The sequence below is a fragment of the Alligator sinensis genome, unplaced genomic scaffold (assembly GCF_000455745.1).
Source record: "Alligator sinensis unplaced genomic scaffold, ASM45574v1 scaffold511_1, whole genome shotgun sequence".
In the NCBI taxonomy this organism is placed as follows: domain Eukaryota; kingdom Metazoa; phylum Chordata; order Crocodylia; family Alligatoridae; genus Alligator; species Alligator sinensis.
This window is the reverse complement of record NW_005842114.1, coordinates 417,646-439,769: the sequence shown is the minus strand read 5'-3', so window position 1 is coordinate 439,769 and position 22,124 is coordinate 417,646. Positions and strand designations below refer to the sequence as shown.

Here is a 22,124-nt window from a genome sequence, read left to right as displayed (position 1 = left end):
TCCCTGCTTCTGATACACTGCCTGTCCCAGGTATCCTGTTGGTTTGGTCAAATGAACATTTCTGTCCCATTTTCAGTCAGGACTTATGATTTTTAAGGTGGCTTTGTTTGTTTGTTTGTTATGAAAAGTAGCAAAGACCTAAAGTTTTTGAACAATAAAACAGCCTGCTTTGCCCACCTAGTCCAAATGACCAACCTCTTCCTCTACTGTTGCCACCACTGATTCAAGATGGGAGCACCAGTGTAAGTGCCCTGTTTCCCCTCTGTCATCTAACTTGTTCAGTGATGAGAAGGCCCTAATACTAATTACCAGGCTGCAATAGGCTGAAAAAAGACAAGCAGTTTAATGCTGTGCTGATTGGTCCAGAATATGATGAGCATGGTGTTTATCTACAAGGCTTAAATGGCAATTAACTCTAGTTAACCTGATTGTTCTGAGGCAACGTGTAATTTTTAGATACTTGATGTGGGAGTATGGATTTGTGGTCTGTAAACTCTGGGGTTTCCTGGGAGATGAGATGCTCAAATCCCAATCAAACCTGTTATCTGTTTTTAGCAATAAGTGCCCAGATTCCATCATTGTGCTGTCTATTCCTGCTAGAGACACTAAAAGGCTGTTAGTATGTGGGCACCCCTAGCGCTGAAAGGCACCATGCCTTGGCCAAAAAGCCTCACTGAAATGCCCAATTTCTACAGACGCTGCAGGGTCAAACTAACACGCTCCTTCTTCTCATAAGGTGTGTTTGTTGGGGGTTTTTTGGTTTGGGGTTGTTTGTTTTTTTTTGTAATGTCTGTAAGTAGCCTATGAGACTAGTGCAGACAGGCTCACAGATATGGGAGGTTAGGCCAAGACAATCAAAACTAGCTAGTAGTTTGGAGCACCCAATTGTAGTACCTTAGAAGTGACTAATTTTCCACAAGTAGCTTTGCAGTGCTTTCTGAAGGTCATACCACTTTAAAGGAGATTCAAATTTGGAGTTAAAAATCCAGAATCACTTTTGAAAATGCTGGTGATAAGCTTCTAGCAGCCTGGAACTTAGACACAGCATCCTGCATATAAGCAGTGACCCACTTCCTGGCATGAACTGACCGAGAGCTCTTCTCAGCTTGGGCAGGAGAGGCACTCATCAAGGCACTGACAGATGGATTTTCTTTTCCGATAGCTTTCAGCTGGGCTATATGGAAAATGGGAAAAAAAAACCTCTGGATAGTCCCAGAGGAATTCCTTGCAACTTCATCTAAGCTTTGGAAGAAGACAACGTCAGACCACACTGAAATCCCATCAATTTATATTCCTGAAATTAGTGGCCAGTACATTCAAAACCTGCACAAAGTATTTTTTTTCAGGCAGCTCGTGGTCAGCACACACAGTATACTGCTCTAGGGCAGCTCACATGCTGTAACAAGTTTTCAGAGTTTGGTGAACACTGTGACTAGTAACATTAGTAGAAGACATGCTGTCCTGTAGGGCATAATCCAACCCCAATGCATAGTCCAGCATAAACAACCAGATTCCTGCTAGGGCCTTTTTTTTGTCCTTTGCAGCTCCAGGTAGTGTTGGAGACGGGCGTGACCTGCTGTGCACACCAGACATGGTACTTTTCCCATCTTGTTCTGCTGATTGCGACAGCCACAGCAGTCATGGCTCACTTGCTAAACTGCTGCTGGCTGCCAGGTACTTGTGCACAAAGACAGCTCCTCCTGCATCTGCTGCCTTTTGCTTTTAAATCACCTGTTTCTTAACCTTCCCCATAAGTTAATCCTGCCATCTTCCATTTCTGTAGCAAACAATTTTGACATTTGGATGTTCCATGAAGTTGTGTCTTCACTGCAGAGCTAACTCAAGTGATCAGCACCCAGGTGGGCTTAGCCGAGGTGTGAGCAGCCACACTAAAGAAGCCTCCAAAGTTAGTGTCACATCAGAGAGAAGGCAGAAACTCACGCATCCCTAAAACTTGGGATAGGTATGTCCCATCATGCTTTGTGCTGCATGAAGCTAAGCTGTTCTAGGATTCTTTCCCAATGAAGTGGGGAAGACCTTGTCTTGTCCTTCTGAGCACGTGGTGGTGGTAGGGAATTATGGGTAGGCCCTGGAGGACTATCAACCCTAGAGTGGTTTAACACACATCATCACTACAAAGAATGTGTGCAGGAGTGAGCAGAACAACACCCAAATGTTAGGCTGTATCCTGAGCTGGGCCAGCACATCCTGCCAAATGCAACTATTCTTGGTGCCAGCATTGCTTGAAGAAGAAAATTCATGGCAGTTGCTAATAAAATAATACCTGGGGTTGAGCTTTTCCAGATCATGACTATTGCTCTTGAACAACCTACATAAATCACATCTTTAGAGGGCCAGGGAGGCCCTGATTTTCCTTGTCCTGTGGCTGCAGTGCGTGTTATGCTACAGAAGCATCCCCAAAAAACAGGCATTACTCACCAGCAACAGTGTAATATAGCCAAGTCCTTCACCCTTACGACAGCCACACTTATTTTATGTATCCTTTATGTATCAGGGCCTTCCATCAGCTACTGTGCTTGCAACAGGAGATAGCAGTGATTCCAAATAGATGCAAAATCTACCAGTCTGTGCTCTCCCTGTGCCTCTCACAGATTAAACCTGTTACAGCATCAGCAGGGGAGAAAGCTTCTGTCCTAGATATTTCATGTTAAAGATGGAAAGAAATAACCCCAACTTGACTCCTCTTCTGTGCCTACACGTTTGATTCCTGGGTAGGACCCTTTAGAGGAAAGGGACCTGCACTGGATTTCTGTGCCCATCTGGAGTGGACTCCAAGTGTAGCTCCTAGGATCAAAGACACTGATGGATTCTACCAGTCCCCCTCCTGTGAATTGCCCGGAGTCACCTTCTTTTTAGAACCAAGGAGGTTTTGGACAATGGAGGATGAATTAGGAATTTTGGAGGAGGGAAGCTCTTGTTGACCTTGTTCTTGTCATGGAGATGTTTCCAAATTAATTTTTTCACTCCCTGAGAGAAATTTTGGGCCCCATGCTGGGAAGGGAACCTGGCACAGGCACTTCAGAGAGCATGACTATTTGGAAGCAAACAGCAAAATATTTAACTCCTCCCATTGGTGACATTATGAAGATACCAACAGAAATGGGTAAAGAATTAAACAACCAAGGCAGCAGAACCATCTTTGGTAACCTCATAATACTGCCCTCCCTGCTACCCAGTTATGTCTAATAGCTTTCCTAGGACCATTTAATTCTCCAGGTCTGCTAAGGCAAAGGCTCAGTGGAGGAAAGAAATGGGACTAGAAAGCCAAACCGCTCTCAAGTTGTGATGGGACTTCTCCAAACAGGACAAAAGCTACTTCAGGTTTAACTCTGAGGAAAAAAGGGAGGACTTTCTTATTTAAGAACATTTATTGCTTGTAGTTATACTCCATAGATTGTGAATAGATCATCCAGAGAAGGCAGATGCATATGTGCATCAGGCTCTTGGATTACGTGATCAGCAAACACAGCATGGGAAAAACCAAACATTCCAGACAAAAATAAATCTTTGAAAACAGACCCAGTGGGAGGCACTAACAGCAAGCTCTGGCCCCGCAACATGGATTTACAGAGAAGCAGAAGGAAAGGCCCAGCCTTTCAATGTGCTACTGACAACTCTGATTACAGGCCAATTTGGCTTATATTAGACTGAAGCAAGAACCTGCCCTCACCACAGCAGGGCCCACAGTTGAGAAGCATCAACAGGAAGGACTGTCAGTGGGCACGACTGCATGACATGGTTAATACCCATTGGACTAAGTCTATTGCATATTAGTGCGGCTGGCAAAAACCATGCTAATGGACAGTAGATTAATCCGGTGGGCATTAAGCATCACCTAAAAAGCATTCATCTGAACTAATGCGCTGTACTGGGTGATGCTGCACATTAAGTTAGTATCTGTTATTACAGGCATTAAATTTAATGCACTGTAATTACAGCACATTAATGAACATGTAGTAGCCCACTGACTGCTAAGGGCTGTATGTAAAAGGTTTAGCAACTGGGTCTGGATCCTGCTCTGCCATCAGTGATGATAACCTGGTCTTCTCCCAGCTCTGTTATAGCCAAAGGGCCAAACTGTGGGACCATTTAGCTCACTGGCAGGCACTGACTCATGAGAGCAGTGCCACTGACATTAATAGGACTACTCACACAATAAAGAGAGCTTTGACTGCTTATGCTATAATCTCCTTCCTGTTGCATCCTGGGAGCAACAGCACAGGGTGGGTTTACCCTGCTCTTCTCCAACCTGCAGACACCGGTGAAAATTCTCTTGGGAGGCGAACAACACCCAGGTTCAGGAGATCACAATATGATACACAAGCCCACTAACTCCCACCCTTCTCCAATATCTTACCTGAAAAAGTGGGAAGAGTTAAACATTCCTAACCCAGATCTAGAGATTTTCTTTCCCTCCAGAACAGATGTAGACAGGACAGCAAGAAGTAACTGCGTATGCAATGACATTGCATTGCTTCCACTGCAAACACAGCAGGCAGCGTAAATCCCAGTGAAACATCTGTTTTCATCAAGTTGGTATCATCTCCTGAGCGCTTGCTGTGGGGGCTGCTGTGTGGGTGCCATGCCATTTATGCACCCACTCAGGTCTGTCAGCGCATACCTGTTCACTCCCAAGACTGAAAGAATTAACCTAGGCCAAGATCCATTTTCTTCCATAACTCTGACAGCCCACAGGGCAGCCTTGTTATCTGACTCCAACTTTCTTTCCTTCTCTGCAAGGAAATGCTAAAAGCAGCAGAAGGAACTCTCTGCCACAACATCACCTCCTGGTAGAAGCATTCACATAATCCATTACAGGAGATCAGATCCATGCAAAGACAGAATGTATTCCTGACCAGATCTACTCTTTTCCCTAAGGTGTTTGGATGCTACAAATTGCTGGTTTTGAGCCACTAACTCATGTTCCTCCCTAAAACTTCTGGAAACTCTAAAACCAAGGTCTGAAAGTGATGAGATTTCTGGGGATCTCCATGAACCCCCAGATTTCATCCCTGGTATAGCCTTTCTGCCCGTAGGGAACAACGCCATATGGAAAGTGAATCAAAGGAGAAGTCCTTACCTCTGTCAGAAACAGTTAAAAACCAAGAGATCCCAAAAGCGTTTCTGACTCCTGCAAATAGAAGAAATTAACTAGCTGTTTTAATCTCCCTGGCTGGAAGGCACTGGGTCATATGGCAGAGGCAGCCAATGGAGAAAGGAGTTTACCTAAATTGTTCCCACCCACCCCCAAGGATTTGGCCATACAAGGCAAAAGAATGCTGCAAGCTGTGGCAGCAGCCCAGCTGTGGGACACTGGATTTTGGGATATGAGTGCAAGGGAAGAGGGGGGAAATAGAGAGCTCCAGAGAAGAAGATGATTCTGCCTTATATAGATGAAATGCTGACGGAAAAAGCAACAGAGGCCCTTATGCAAGGGGAGCCAACACTGCAGTGACAAGTGCCAGCTCCTAGGAAGAGATAAAGCTTCCTTTATAAGGGTACAGGATTTCCAAGCAACGCTTTTTTTATATGTGCCTTGTAAACAAAGGTACAAAAATAAAAAGTTAGGGATCCCCTGATCACGTGAGCAGTATTTCTAGTGCTCAGTAAGTATGAATTGTTCCAGCTGTTTCCTTGTGCAGAAAAGATGCTGCTTAGGAACAGTGAGATTCATTTTAGCTGTGAGCTCTGCTGCAGGCAGTTCTCCGAAATGATTCCCTATACGGTCTCCTGCTGGGATTGGCATACCTTTGCGCTCTGTTACAGATAGAACTTTTACCCTGTCCTCTACAGCGCCTCCATGGGGAGGGACGGGGGGGACTGGAACTGGGACTGTATTAGCTGTGAGTGCCCACAAAGGTTGAACTGCTGCATTCTTCCTTATGGTGACTCTTTCTGGTGAGGCTGGGTCTGGAGTAGCTTAGAGTACCTCACTTCCAATTACAGTACTTATAACAGGTCCTTATGACAGTGACTAGAACAGTAACAGTTGATAGAGTCTGGATTCTGCTTGGGCAAGGGCAGGCAGGCATTCACAGCAGGGCCTAATGCACTTTTAGTTCCCAGGCAGACTCTTTTACAACCCACATCTCACTAGACTGCCTGGGATAGGGCACACCAGGGGCCGATTCCATCTATTGAGTGCATAAGTGGATTTAGGCAGCTAACTGCAATGCTGCTCCATCTTGCTTGAGTCCCTGAAAAGGAGTTGATACAAAAAAGTGAGCGAATCCTTCCTCCTTGCTATTTTTTGTGACTCAGTTTGCAGGGTAAGGTGACTGTGTTACAAAAATGGATGCATCAATGAATGTCCAGGGCTTGAAAAGGGTGGAATAGAATCAAACAAGCCCACTTAGATGCCTTAAAGGAGGAATAGTATCTGACCCCAGATACCCTTATAGGTCGGGTACTATACCCCTAGTCTGTGGGGTCCCATAGGCTATGCACATTAAAGAGGTTGGGAAGGGGTTTCTATATTAGACTTCTGTACCTAGAATTCCATGATGTTGCTACCCTGTGTCAGCTTCCCCCAGTGCCAGCCACTGGGTGGGCAGTAAGTAGTATGACCAAGATTCTGAGCAGCTGTTGGTAGTTAAAGCACCAAATCATCTAAGTGGGTGGGTGGACTCAGGAGATCAGGACTCTATTTTTGGCTCTGTCACTGGCTAGCTGACTGTCTTTAGTCATGTCACTTCATCCCTGCCTCAGTATCCCCATCTGTAAAACATGAATAATAACCTTCTTTGTGACATGTGTTGAGTTCCACTGATAAAAAGCTTTATAGAAGACCTGGGTGTTATTATTACCACGTGACATCTTTGTTAAAATGATAGCTGTTGCCAGTGCCTTATCTACACTAATACTCACCCTGTAGTTATTTCTAGAAAGCTGAACCACTGAAGGCCACGGTAGGAAATCTGGGGTAAAGAATTTGTGTAAAGAAGGCCTTAGCAGGCGAGTAAACAGTGTCTGACCCCTCTCAGGCTGGGCTATAGGACAGCTGAGTACCATGGACTGTATTAATTTGGGGTATAGGTCTCTGTTCATATTCTTCTATGCTAAGGAGGAATAATCTAGAGCAGTGGGGGGCCAGTCTTTTTTGATGGTGCGCCAGAAATTAGCCCCATACTCTCCCTGAGTACCATTCCAATCCACTTCCTCTGTCCAGTCTGCTGTTCTATCTTCTGCTTCCTTCTCTCTCTGCTGCTGTGCTGCCTGTTCCCTCCATAATCTACTGTGCACCACGCCCAGAGGCTGCCCAGGCCGCTTGTGACACACGTACCACAGTTGGGCCGCCCCTGACCTAACAGATAAGACATAGCCTTGGGACCCAACGACTCCAGCTCCATTCTTGGCTCAGCCTCCCATTTCCTCGGAGACCTTAGACAAATCTACTCTATGCCTTAGTTCCCCATGCTTCCAGGGAGGGCACTGGTGTGGTGAAGTGCTGGGCTGCTACAGCTAAGCAGTGGTAGGAGAGACACCTCCTCAGACATGTACCCTTCCTCCTCATTAACAGCTGTGCTAACCTACTGGTTCATTTGTACAAGTCCACATTTATCTTGTAACTGCATGGATGTCCCTGCTTGGGATGTCTGGATCTAAAGGCTTCTAGTCCTGAAGCTAATGGACCAAGTCAGTTAGCTTAATAGCACTAAGTAGACTCAAACCTCTGTCGATACCCTGGCCTCTAGGGGTGTGTACGGAAGTGTCCTGTGCACATTTTACAGCACTGTAATTTAGAGCACTTTTTATACCACTATAAAGTTGCAGCACTCTTATTAAACTTGACAGAAGTGCTGTGTTTGGTGGGGGGAAGCCTCTGAGCCTCCCTGCACTTTCCAGGCTACGAAATGGGGGGAGCTCCACAGTGCTTCAAATGTAATACCACATTTAAAAAGGGTTAATTTAAAACGCTTTACCCATTTTAAAGTGCTGTAAAGCCATGTATTTCTGTTAAGTTATGGCAATAAAGTGCTTTAAATGGCAAGTAAAGCAACTGGAGGCGCCCATTTGACCAGTATATTGCATAAAATCACTATCCAGAGCTGTTAGTGCTTTACCAAGATGTGGGACACTAGTAACTTGTCCCTGCTCTGCTTTCAGCCACAGGCCAACAGTAACAAGCTTCATCAGGTCTCCTGTTCTTACTGTTCCACCAGTGACAGAGTCCTCCTCTTTTTGTCACTACATCGAATCCAGCTCACAAGGGTCTAGATGGCGCACACTGGTGTGTGATGAGTTGCAGTGCTGGGTGCCATTGTCATTTAGTCCTATCTTCAAAGGAGATTCTGGGGTGGAGAAGGAGGAAGAGAGCAGTGGTGAATGCTTACATTAGCAGCCAACAGTAGTTTTCCTGTAAGCAGGACTCACCCACGCAAGGGCGGGCTGCTCTCTCAGGCCCTGTGGGATTTGGCATTAGTGCAGCACACAGCTGATGTACTGTGATGTGATGTCTTTGTACTCAACGGGACTAAGTGAAATGTACTGATACTATGGGAAGACAGAAGAGGGTGATGGGAAAGAAATGGCAGACCTCATCTGGTGGAGAGGTGTGTGGCATAGATTTTTTTAAGGGCAGGACCTCTGAGGAGGCCAGTGGGTAGGGGTATGGGTATGGAGATGGGGATTTATATTTATTTATATAGAAATAAATATTCTTGCAAAAAAAGGGTTTAAGACTGATGTTTGCTATGTGTAACAAAGGCAGTCAAGGGCCCCTGCCAGGGCTCTGCTGACAACTTTTCTGATGTGAGTATAAGGCTCACTCAAAGTGCCCCGCCTCACTCCCCTCCAACCCAGTTCCTAATAGGGCCTATGGTCTTCCTGTTTCTTTTACTTAGGCCTCTTTAACTGAGCCCTTCTGAGGCTCTTTGCTATCATACACACAAAGTTCATCCTGTGTGAACTCAGATCAATGGTTTTATACCATCCTGGAAGAATCATATGATCCCTTCTTGGTCATGAGATTCACCTGGTTGCACATTTCACCTGGGAGTAGGTGGTGCAGGATCCCTTTTCGTTGAGACAAGGATCACAGCAGCAGTGCTGGGGAGTATGTCCCTATGCCTCAGGGAGTACTGCAATGCTACTTCTAGCTAGGAGTGCATTAAAAAATGCACTTCAATTCACATCTTCAGGCTTATTGGTGCCTCCAGCAGCTGGATACTTTTACTGAGTGTTTGAGTTTCCAGTAGTCCTTCTTGTGGGGGAGGGCTGTGTTTTTTTTTCACTTTGCCTCACAATAGGGAAGAGTTAAGTTATTTTCACTCCTTGCTTCTTATCTCCCTTCCAACCAGCATCTGTTCTCATGTGTCAATAAGATTTAACAGACCAGTGATGCAGGCTCTGATCTGTCTGGTTGGAAGCTCTGGCCACTGCATTTAGTTTCAACAACTCAGTCCTGGCACTGACTCTTTCCAGGAGCAGTGGGGAGCCGGTCCTGGCTGATCTTCTTTCAGGAGTGCAGCAGCTTTCAGGCATCTCAGCCTTCAGGCATCTGGTGCCATCCTACCAAATGGTGACTTTTTCCAGTTTGGGGAGCTCTTAAGTCCTGAGCTGGGATTTTCCTGTATTTCTCATTGCAGTGCAAGCTCCACCACAGCTGTTTACAGCTCAGGGGACCTGGCGGGGACTGGGAAACTAGGGGTTAGGAGACTCCCATTGAGTTGGTAGTAGTTTCTCATCCATATTTCTTTCCTGTTGGTTGACTACCTCTGTTTCCTACCTTTCATCTCCAGAAAGGTACAAATGTGGAGCTGATCCTGCAGCTTCATTCAGTGAGGGTGAAGAGGTAGCTAGATGCACTCCTAGCTAGACGTAGCATTCCAGCAGGAAGAGCCCAATTGCATTGATATCCAGAAGATTTTGCAGGATCAGTGAGATTTTGATCCTGCCAAATGCATCAGTTCTTGTAGTAGTGGTGAAGGGTGCTTGGCACTTCAGAGGATGAGCCTTAGAGGCCATACAAGAGTGGTGCTGGGAGGAGGAAGGGTGATGTTTTTATGCCTTTCCAAATGTTTATTTTTTTATGTTTGTGGTGTTTTTTATGGTGTTTATGCCTCTCCAAATAGTTATGTTTTATGAAGAGTGATGTTTTTATGCCTCTCCAAATTTTCAAAACGAAAATGTCATCAGTGTGGGATCAAAGCCTAATGGCAGTGGTACTCAAACTTCCAGCCCTGCAGCAGGATGAGTGGCATGGGGCAGGTCCGTGGAATAGGGATCAGTCCATGGGTCTGATCCCATGCCCCAGCCTGACACACAGGGCCATGTCATCCAGCCTGCAGGGCTCCCCATGGATCTGGAAAGTTGGCAGTGGGGGGCAGTGGCAGCCTTCATTGCTGCAGTGCTGGAAGCCGGATTTGGTCTGTGGGTTGGAGGTTGAGCACCACTGCCTTAGGGCATAGTCATCCAACATGTTCTTGTGAGGTAAAGGAAAAACACACACCTACTGTTCTATGATGATTGCCCTTCTGAACACTTTTACCCTCTGGAAGACAAAAACTCATGGCCTTTTTGGGTCAGGGTTGTCTGGGTGTAGACACAATACATTTACATTGGTGTATTCCACCCTTACCCCATTTTTAAAAGGAGCAGATCCACAATGGATAGCTCTACACTGGCATAAGTTATTGGAATCTGATATAGTTACCCCAGGAAAAATCTGGGGTAAAACTATACCTGTGTAATTGATACCACTGTTGGTGTCTGGTGCTAGTTTTTGTCCCAGGGAGTCAGTTGCTTACCGCAGATACAGATACTGATTCCCCTTACCATCTAGTGGTAAGGACTGTAATAAGGGTGTGTACAGAAGTTGCTTTTTTGCCATTTAAAGTGCTTTATAGCCTTGACTTAACAGAACTGCACAGCTTTACAACACTTTAAAAATGGGTACAGCACTTTAAATTAACCCTAGTTAAATGAGGTATTAAATTTGAAGTGCTGTATTTTACAACACTTTAGCAACCTACGGCACTTTAAATAACTTCTGTATGCTGGTCACATTTCTGACCAGTGGCAAAGCCCCAGGGGGCTGCAGAGCCCCTCCTGCCTCCTAGCCTGGAAAGTGCAGGGACATCTCATTCCCCAACCCCCCCCCCCCCCCCCCCCCCATGCACTTCTGTCATGTTTAAGAGGGCTGTAACTTTATAGTGATATAAAAACTGCTCTAAATTACAGCACTGTAAAGCATGCATGGAGCACTTCTGTATTCAGTGCTTGCTGAAGCAGCTAAGCCAGGAGAAACAGTTGTATGTCTGCTGCAGACACCAGTGAAATATGTATCTGTGTATGAAATCGATGTATGGTAAGTTACACCAGGATTAACGTGTCATGTATCTAGGCCACTGGGGAATCTCGACTGGAATGATGTAAGATCCTTTTAAGGGGGTCACAGTGCCTGGCCTCACTGTGATGAAGTAACCTCCCTACAATCGCCCCAGCATCTAGTAGAGGAGAGATGCCCACAGCTGCCCCTCTGGGGACTTCTGCTTCCACTTCCCCACTTCGCCTGGCAGCTCCTGTGTTGACTGCCCCCATGCTCTGAGCATTGCACTCTGTTCCAGGTGGATGGGCAGATGCGGGGCCATGGAGTTGCACTTTGCAGCCTGGCTCACCCCAGCTCCTGCCCCCCACCTCCTTCTATGTTCCCAGGGCTAATGAGAGGGGCTTGGAGGGCAGATAGAGCATGTGAGGCACCAAAGGAGCAGTTTTGGCAACAGGGGCTGTGCTTAACCCCTCAGGTGCAAACCAGGGATAGGAAGGGGGCAGCTAGTGGAAAGAGCGGGGCAAGGTGGGATTACGTTCTGCCCCTGCTGGTCTCATCTGGCACCAGCTAGATTCTAGTTCAGTGATTCCCAGCCAAGATGCCACTAAATTTAGAAACTTTATAAAGTGGGGCTTGGAGGATAAAGACAGAAACATTGATCTAGGGCTTATGTATCTGGAGAGTGCCCAACACCATGGTATCCTGTTTCAACCTATCTCAGTTAGGGCTTCAAGGAGCTTCTGAAATACAAATAAGTACTAATAGACACTTACCCAATTGACTGTTTTATGGAGGTAAGATGCAGCTATATAAATAAAGACATATGTGGACAGAGCACTTCTAATCTTGTAAGAGTTTCACTGGATCTTTAATGAGAAGTAATCAGAGTCTTCATCTCATGATTCAGACAAAAGAAACCACCTCCACAAATGCCTATCACCACACTGGGCATTGATTTGGTACTAACTGAATCAGAGGGAAGAGATCTGCCTATCTGAGTCACTGTAACCACTTCCTGACAAACTAAGGGCTTTCTTTTGAGGCTTCCTAGCCAAAACAGTAACCGGGTCCCTATGCTGATTCACTTGAAAAATCTGCCAGGATTCAGCTTGAGAGGAGTGCAGCAGCTAAGCCTTTGCTTTGCCCAAACCCCAGGTATGCTGCAGCTGTTGCTAAAGAAGCAAATATATTTATTTTAGCTTCATTTAAAGCACAAAGAACTCTGGAGTGGGTTGACAAAAACCATTCAATAGATCACTGGGCAATTTCATTTCAGATAAAAGGGGCATTGCTGGAAGATGAATCATGTGGACAGAAGCTTCGATGAAACACATAGTTGCAGCCAAAAACCTGTGTAATTCCGGTAAGCAGTGCCCTAGACTGAAGAAAGCTCTGTGTAGCGTGGGCCTGGTAGAAAAGTTGCATGGCAGTTAATCATTATTATCCCTTGGCTGACCATGGTCTCCAGCCAGGGGTGGGAATGCTGGAACTCTGGGATCCAGTCTTTATCTCTCTCAACTGCAGAGTCTTTGTGAAATTTAAGCTCAGTCCTGTGGTTTTGCTATGAAGTTTGCTGTCAGCCTAAAGGAAGAAAAAATCTTAAGGAAAAATTAAACTCGATGGTGCCACCTTGTGGCATGCAGAACAATTCTGTTCCACATAAGGGAAGAAAAAGAGCAACTGGAAGGTTGGCATGGAACACAGGGCCTTGTCCCAAAGCTCCTCATCAAACAAAGCTCCTGGCAACTTCACTGGGGGTTTTGTAGGAGAGAGGATTTAAGGACTGGGCCTGCAGAGCAAGCACTTTCTTTTTGAGCTGCACAGCAGTTATCCCCATCTTGTTCCAGCTATGGATTCCAGGCTGGATGGCTGAAAGAGAATGATGTGGCAGTGCTGTGGAGAGCAGTGGTGCTAGTGGGGAGAACACTGGAGTGAGTCTCAAGATTCCTGGTTGCCCTACCACTGGTCTCTTGTGCCTCAGTTTCCCGTCTGTAGAATGGGCTCCTTAGTAAGCACCTTGAGACTGACTCAGCACTTTCTGTCACTCGGAGACCATGTTATCTTTTTGTTATATTTATTTCTATAAGACTGCACGTTATTGCTGCTGCAGACCAAGCACATTGGTACACCTCCAAGAGGTTCCTTACATCCTGTCACCCTCTCCCTGCCCCCCGCGACAAGTCCTCAATGGGTCCCCTCTCATCCCTTTATATACAGAGACTCCCTGCAATCCCAAAGCCCTTCCTTCATGCCAGGAACTCTGTGGGCCCCTCCCCACTGCTCTCCCCCATATGTCCCTTTCACTTCATATCAGGGCCTCTGAATGTCCTGACATTCTCCCAGGCCAGTCCCCCATCACCCCCTTGCTAAGGGTGTTGTGTGCTCTCTAGGGTCCATCATTCATATTCCAAGTTCTTCTATTTTTTTTCCTCTCTCTGGTCTCAGCCTTTTCAAACTGTCCCAGACAAAGTGAGGTAGTGAGTGCTGAATGGACATTGCTATGCTGGGATGTACTAATGGCTGCCATCAACCAACTATTACTGAGGTGCTTAGGGGTGGTTGTGGTAAGCAGATATGAACCTGACCTGTGTTTTTCATGTCCCCTGTTGCTTTGCCAGCTGTTGAATAGGGTTCTGCCTATTAATGCCTAGAATTGTCCCTGAAAATTTGGAACTGATCAGGTAGAGCATTCAAAAATTATCATGTTGCACAAAACATTCAGGAAAATCCACTGAGTCAAGTGTAAATTTTCATGAGGTTGGCCTGCTTAGGCCACTTCTGCTGCAACATAAGACCTCCACTTCTGATTCTTGGCAGTACGTGTGGAGGTTAGCTTCCTAAGGAATTAAGCTGCATGAAAAAAAAGCTTTGCAAAATATTTTGCGTGTGTCGAGGCACAGGGTCTCCAAGGATGGCCATGATGCCCCTAGGACTCTGTTACCATGCCGGCTTCACCCTGCATGCACCTTCTAGTCTTGTCTGCCATGTCTTGTTGGTAAAAATCATAAGTAGAGAGGCTGCCCACGAGTTTGTGCAGCCATAGACCTGTTGAACCTCACTAAAGCCTGCGAAGTCTTGGACCCCTTGTCAGGTCCCGCTTCAAATCAGTGCTTCACAGGGCACCTTAAGCCTTATGGGCTAGATGCGGGGCTGGAAAGCCTTCCCTTTACCATGCTCCAAGTCTTGCGGATGACATCACTATATGAATATCATTCCCTCTACTGGGGTTTCTCCTCCTCCTGTTATGTACCCTTCTAGCCTGAAAGGCCCAGTTTTGAGGCACTCCAATCTCCTCTCATCATGGGGCTCTCCGGGGTCTGTAGCTGAGCTCCTCTGGGTACTAAAGAGGCCTCTACCTCCCCTTATAGCCCATCCCAAAACCACCAGTGCAAATGACAACATAAACATAAGCCCTTGGGCTATAACACAACAATAACGATTGAGGCCACACTCTGCCCCTTTAAGAAGACAAACTTCTCCCCTAGTATTGTTTGCCTCCTGGCCCTGGGTACCTATGAACTCCTGGAGTCCTATTAGTCTTGCAGGCAGCAGATCAGGCAACCAAGCATCTCTGAGTAGCTCTTTTGTGCAGGAGTTCCTTCCCCTGGCAGCTGCCAGAGAACTAACCCCTGCCAGCCCCAACCCTGGGGCTTATAGGGCCCAGCTAATTCCTTCATTAGCCTGCTGCCCAGAGAACCTGTAGCTGTGGAGCTCTGTCTAGTTTACAGGGCTTTCTGGCTAGGCTGCTTTTGTCCTTAAAAGAGCAGGCACGCATTAGTGCCCTGTGACAGCGTGATTTAAGTAAAAATAAATACTATTCAGAGAGCTGGGCACAAGATACCAGGCTTTTTACCTCCACATCGTGAGATCCGCTTTCCTAAGGTATTCAGAAAGGCCATGATCCAATGGCTGCTTGCTGACCTGTGAGAACTAGTTGGTGGGTCTCAGTTCACTTTCTAGTGACCCAGTATTTACTACCTAGACTGGTTCCCTTGTTGAGAGCCCCAGCAGAGAGGCCAAAGACTCATTGGGCCAGAGAGAGTGAACTGTTCTCTCAGCCATAGAAGTTGGTCTTCCCAGGTGAGTATTCAGGTATGGCAGAGGAGTGGGGTAGGAAAATTAGCCTGCTGTTATTTGGGTGGGATTTTTTCCATAGGTGTCACTCTGCAGAGCTGTCAGTCTAGAAACCCTTTCCAGCACTACTTTCAAGGAAGAAAAATCAAAGACGTCATTATCTCCTCCTTATGCAGCTTGCAAACAGCACCATGGCAGAGAGGTAATCCATGGGAAATAGACCATTAGTTGACTGCCTAACAAAGGAGTTCCTGACTGGAGGGTCATAACCAAGTGCAGGTTATAACCAGGTCAGAGCAGTGGGCCCCTCTAACTCATACAAAGGTCTCTCTGACATAGACTAATCCCAGACTCATACGGCTGGTCTGCTCCTGAGAGAAGCTGAGCATCTCCTGATCACCTCCCAGTGGAGCCGAGTACACAGTACCTTAGTATTTGTAGAACTCACATCAATTAGCAGAGTAGCTAAGTATAAAATACAGGGATTCAGATTGGTACAGAGATGCCCACAGAGGATCTCCAAGGATTCTCCTCTTCACTTTTCCAATGTAGTAGGTGGCTTTGCTTGCCCAAGTGTGGCATATGCACCTTGTCTTTGGTTTGATGGGAAGGCTTTTGCATATAAGTGCATGGTCTTTAGTTCAGTCTCCTCCTTTCTAACTTGTTCCATAGCCAGCACCATGTGTGTAGTGTTCTGGAATGGTGGTGATTTCAAACATGGCTCTGTGGTTTCCTGGCAAGGTGCCAATGCAGTCCTGTGTCACAACCCAAAGGTGTGATTTTGTTTTGTGTGTGCTTTGGCACCACTGAATTATTTTCCCGCCAATTTGTAGCTTTCTTTGCAGTGTGCATTTCTTCTTTGCAGCACAGAAATGCACTTTTCAAAGAGTTCCCACCATTTGTATTATAATTCGAGCCCCATTATTGGCTTGCGTGAAATTATTCACACATGGCAGCTAGCGATTGGCTTGCTAGCCGTATAAAAGGCTTGAGTGGTTTCTGCCCAAGTTGGAGAACCCCAAGGAGAACCCTGCAAGGGAGGACTCCACGAACAGGCAACAGGGGTCTGATCAGCCTCTAGCCTCTCCCTGTCGCCGTTCGCAATCCTCGACATATCCCTCTCCCTGCGCGCACAAGTTCCACAGAGCCTAGCAAACTTCGTGTGAGTCTATTCAGAGCTCTTTTCTTCGAGTACTTTCTTCGGTTGGCGCGACGGGCTTGCGGTTTAGAGCCTCCAACCGGATGGGCTAGAAGAGTGTTCACGGGAAGGAACTCTAGTCCGCCTCTCTTCTTTTCTATCTGTAACTGCAACTCAAGCAAGTTTTCCTGCCTGCACCGCAACCATTTTCGGTGTAAGTAAATAATCTTAAATCAACCATTACGCGTCCGTGACTAATTCTAGCGTGTCGCCTGTTTTCTCCGACCCAGCGTGCCCGGGCTGCTGGCCACAGCCCGCATGGCGCGAAAAAGGGCCCGGATTGCTCCCGGCCCGCACACTTAGTATCACGAAGTCCAGGCAGAACCCCACTTTAATTTAGGTCATCAAAGAGCCTCTGAAGTACTGCTGCCTGCATTATTTCAGCTCCTCCTGTACTCGGTGGGCATCATTTGGGATGCAGCAGGCCTTAAATATGATTGGCGCTGTAGGAAGCACAGCTTTGACACTTCTGGTATATTTGGCATTTTAATGTCCCATCGCAGGAGGGTCTTGATTGTGTGTAGTGGGTGGGGGAGGGGGTGGGGGGAGAGGCAGGGAGTTGCCAGCTGCCTTTTCATTATGCAAGCCAGGATTTAAGCAATTACTGTATTGAAGGCTCCTCGCTATTTCTTTAACAAGTATATGTCTGAGCCCAACAGCCAGTATTAGTGAAAGTATAGAGCAAATGGCAGAAGAGGCAGCTAAAGATACGATTTGATTCCACCTGCTGGACAAGTGGTCCCTGTTCAACAGTAGGTAAAGCACATTTCAGGTCAGCAACCATCCACAGATGGATGCATGTCTTCCAATGATTTGACCAGATGAGTATCATCATCTGCCTTCAAATATTAGGAAACAGATACAGAAACCACTAAGGCTGCAATTATCAAAGGTATTTAGAAGTTTGGTCCCTGAAATCATTGGGAGTTTTTTGCCTAAATATGTCCGAGTATTGGGTGATTTGCCTCAAACTGTAAGTAGCTGATAGAGCTAAGATTAAAATGCTCTCAATCCTCTGAGTTAAGCCTAAGACTATCCAACCTTGTTAGGTATTAGATTGCCAGAGATGCCTAGCTCCTTTTGAAGTCAAAGGGCACGTCTACATATTCATTAATGCACTTTTCCTAATGAGCATTGAATTTAGTACCTGCAATGTGAGGTACTAATTAAGGTGCATTAGGCTGCCCTAAAGTGCAGTAGTCCAAGTGCATGCTTTTTAGGTGACGCTTAATGTGCAGTAAAGTGCACGTGTAGACATACCCAATGAGAGTTAGATACTACAGGCGCCTACACACAGCGCTGGAATGCGCTGGAATTCCAGCGCATTGGAGCAGATCCAATTAATTGAGTCTGTCAGAGCATGGCAATTACTGTGCTCCAGCAGTCTCCTCTGCCTTGTGTATCAGTGTCCCCATGCTTAAAAATGGTGGTGGGGGCACTTGAACTTATGCTCGTTGAACAAGCATTAGTTTAAGCACGCACCTCCGCTACCATTTTTAAGCATGGGGACGCTGATACAGGAGACCCAGTGGTACTTTTTAATTAAAGCGCGGTCCCACCCCTGGAGCACATGTAAAAATGTCCTACATGCTTTGGAGGACTGAGCCCTTTTTCTGAGTTAAGTATTTGGTTGGTACCCATGCTAAAATCAGGAGATATTCCAAATGAAACAGCAGACTGGCACTCAGGATACACATTCAATACCTGGCCTTGTCACAAACCTTCTGTGCGACCTTGGACAAGTTATTTAATCCTTCTCGGCTTTAGCTCCCTCTCTGTAACAAGTGAGAATAATAATCCCCTCCTATTTTAGAGGAGTCATGAGAGGATAAACTCATTAATACCTGTGAGATACTCAGATACTATGATGATCAGATAGATAGAAAGTTATAGACGGTTGTTATCTTTCTCCAACTACCTGGTTTGTAAATGTTTCATAGTTCATAGTTTCATAGTTTCTAGGGTTGGAAGGGACCTGGGCAGATCATCTAGTCCGACCCCCTGCCATGGCAGGAAAGAGTACTGGGGTCAAACGACCCCAGCAAGATGGTCATCTAACCTCCTCTTAAAAACCCCCAGGGTGGGGGCCTGCACCACCTCACTTGGAAGCTGGTTCCAGACCCTAGCCGCCCTGACCGTGAAGTAGCGCCTCCTGATGTCCAACTTAAACCTTCCCTCCGCCAGCTTGTGACCAGGCTATTCCTGGTCACTCCTGGCGGCGCTCGGGGGAACAGGGACTCCCCCAGTGCCTGTTGATCCCCCCTGACTAGTTTATAGCAGGCCACAAGATCCCCCCTCAGCCTTCTCTTCTGGAGGCTGAACAGGTTCAGGTCCCATAACCTTTCCTCATAGGACCTGCCCTGCTGTCCCTTGATCATGCGAGTGGCCCTCCTCTGGACCCTCTCGATGCTGTCCACATCCCTCTTAAAGTGCGGCTCCCAGAACTGGACGCAGTACTCCAGCTGCGGCCTGACCAGTGCAGCATAGAGGGGGAGGATCACCTCCTTGGTCCTGCTTGAAATGCATCTGGTGATCAAGCTGACCCTGATCAGAGAGGCAAGATCCTATAGCAAGAAATCTCTGGGTTTAAGTCCCATCAGAAGGATTGGTCCACTTCAGTCAATATCCCCAGCCTGGGCTGCAGCAAACACCCAGTGCTTCCCATCCTGTTCTCCTCTGCCCATCCTTGTAACCTGTCAAGGTCCGACTGTAGCCTGTTGCTCCCTTCTATTGTGCCCACATCCCCCCACATCTTGGTGTCATCAGCAAATTTGAACAGGGTGCTTTGTACCCCCTCATCCAAATCACCGATGAAGATGTTGAACAGGGCGGGCCCGAGGACCGAGCCCTGCGGGACCCCACTGCCCACGTCCTTCCAGGCCAAGAAGGACCCATCCACTACCACCCTCTGGGTGCCGCTCTCTAGCCAGTTGGCGACCCATTGGACTGTGTGGGTGTCTACGCCACAGTCTCCCAGTTTCCTAATGAGAACGGGGTGAGACAGTGTCGAAAGCCTTCCGGAAGTCCAGGAAGACTATATCCACTGCTACCCCTGCATCCAATGATTTAGTGACCTGATCGTAGAAGGCCACCAGGTTGGTCTGACATGACCTGCCGCTGATGAACCTGTGCTGGTTGCCCCTGAGCATGCATTTCCCTGCTGACCCCTCCTGGATGTGTGCCAGAATAATTTTCTCGAACAGCTTGCCCAGGATCGAGGTAAGACTGACTGGCCTATAGTTTCCCAGGTCCTCCTTCCTCCCCTTTTTGAAGATGGGAACCACGTTGGCCCTCTTCCAGTCCTCTGGCACCTCTCCAGAGCACCACAAGCGCTCATAAAGCTACGCTAGGGGACTCGCAATGACCCTGGCCAGTTCCTTTAGAACTCTAGGGTGGAGATCATCCGGACCGGCTGACTTAAAAACGTCCAGCCCCTCCAGCAGCTCCCTAACTATGTGTTATGTGTTATATACTCTTCTAAGTACCTAAAGGCAAGTATAAAAGATCTGTGCCTCTATTGTGGCAAGCACTCTGTTGTTTAGCTTCTGTGAAATGATGAATCTAAGGATTCATTGGGATTATTTTAATAACCATAACGATTGCAATGGAAACAGTCTGAACTAACTCAGCTGCCCTTTTTGGTCATGAAAATATGATTAGCTAGAGACAGATATTTTACTGAGATGCTTCAAAGTCTGACTAGTTCCCAACATGCTCCTAAAGCTTCATATTTGGATTAAGGTTCCAGAGAAACACTTCTCTGTTGACTGGGAAAAATGGTTGTGTTCGGATGAAGTCTAGTTGACTTGTTCATCCTGACCTAATTTGCCCTTTTTCCTTGAGTAGATGGAGGGTAATATCCTCTAGCTCAATGATACTCTATTTATGTACAAACATAAAGTCAAATCAGGTCATATTTAGTGAGCACACCCTAATTAAATCTGATTTAAAAATGAGCAGTTTTCCTAATCAAGACAAAGCTCAACTGTGAAAGTCTAGATTTGGTAGTTAGTTACTTTCAGCTCAGGCATAGGTTTGTTACACACCTTCATCTAGCAGGCTCTTTTATGCCTGCATGATATAGGCAAACAAAACTCTTGTGGTAGAGGTAATATCTTTTATTAGACCAACTAAATAGTAGCAAAATAGTAGAGCACCTACTAAAAACGGAATTTTAGTTGAATCAAGTGTAACCACACATGAGCTGGGAACTGTTTAATATTTATTTCTCTGGGAGCTGTTAAAATGATTTCCAAGTGATTTTTTCCTGAGGAATGCAACTGATTTAGGCTTAATGCTGCAGTTCTCATAAGGCAAGACTAGAGTATAATAATGAGTAAAACATTAAGGTGTGATTTGTATTGGAGTTATTTAATTATAGGTCCTGCCAAGAGAATTATTGGTAGAGTCAGAATCTGCCTTACAGGCCGCAGAAGGCTTGAACGTGTCTGAATGAACTAAGATAAGGTTAGAAAACTTTTCCTAAATCTGTTTCCCACTGTAAAGGCTATCCCATTTTATATGCCTCAAATCCTACAACCTGTATCGAACAGCTACTGAAAAATATTTTCTCTCATTAAAAATGTGCTTTCAAGCAACATTCATCTAAAATACAATACACTCTGATATCAATATGGGATTCTGTAATAGGAATAAACTGTGAGGCATTGCCTCTGAAAAGTCTGTTCATTTGACCCTCATTACCATAGAATCTCATTGTCTCCACTAATTATTGGATGCTATTCTTACAATATCCCAGTGTGCTAGGGAAAAAGCTACTTCCCTTTTACATTGTCCTGTTCAAGGTCACACAAAAAGGCTGAATCCTGGTCAATATGCAAATGTCTAGGTAATCTGTTTTAGTGAAATACATCCAGAAGGCCATACATATACTAATGCCACTATACTGGAAATTTACTGTCACACCCACATATAGTATATTAAAGCATATTATGGGTTTTTAAAAATCTTTTGTACTGGAATATTTGCCACAATTCACCCAGGGCTGTTTACATTTTGATGGCTTTCCAGTTAACACTGACTGCTCGTGTGGCCCTTAAGCCAATCAGGCCTGGGTAGGCAATGCTGGTGTTGGAGAGTTATCGTCTTGAAAGTGCACGACAGGAAAATTGTCTGCTTGTACTTTGTATCAAATTCGGTGTGTAAAACTGAACACCTTGGCCAAATTCCAATGTGTGCTTCTCAAAATGACTCCCGTAATCTTCAAGTTAGCACCCCGTTTCCTAAATGTCGGTACAGCCAGGCTGGCACTTCGGTGTGTGGACGTGACTCCCAAGGTACACCCGGAGATTTCCCAGAGGAAGCCAGAGTGCGAAGCCGCCCCGCGCTGCCAGGCCTTTGCAACATGAGACTCGCTGTTACTTTTCCGTACTCGGCACCCCACTGAACATGAAGCACCTGCATTTGTCAAGGGGGCGTCGGGTCTAAACAGGTCGAGCTCCCCCCTCTCCCCGTCCCAGCTGCCACGGGCATCGCGCGAGGCGCCGGGAGGCTGCAGGGGGACGGGCCCGCGCGGAACGGGACCCTGCACTTGTGTCCAGG

General features: G+C 46.4%; 1 protein-coding gene across 1 annotated transcript in view; it reads right to left on the bottom strand.

The window, feature by feature from the left end:
• Positions 1-5,249, bottom strand: part of MYL9 (myosin light chain 9) — a 22,057-nt gene extending 16,808 nt beyond the window's left edge. Inside the window, exon 1 of the mRNA XM_006024689.2 lies at positions 5,102-5,249. The gene's annotated coding sequence lies outside the window, so the exon portion shown is untranslated. The remainder of the gene's footprint in view (positions 1-5,101) is intronic.
• Between the last annotated feature and the right edge of the window lie 16,875 nt (positions 5,250-22,124).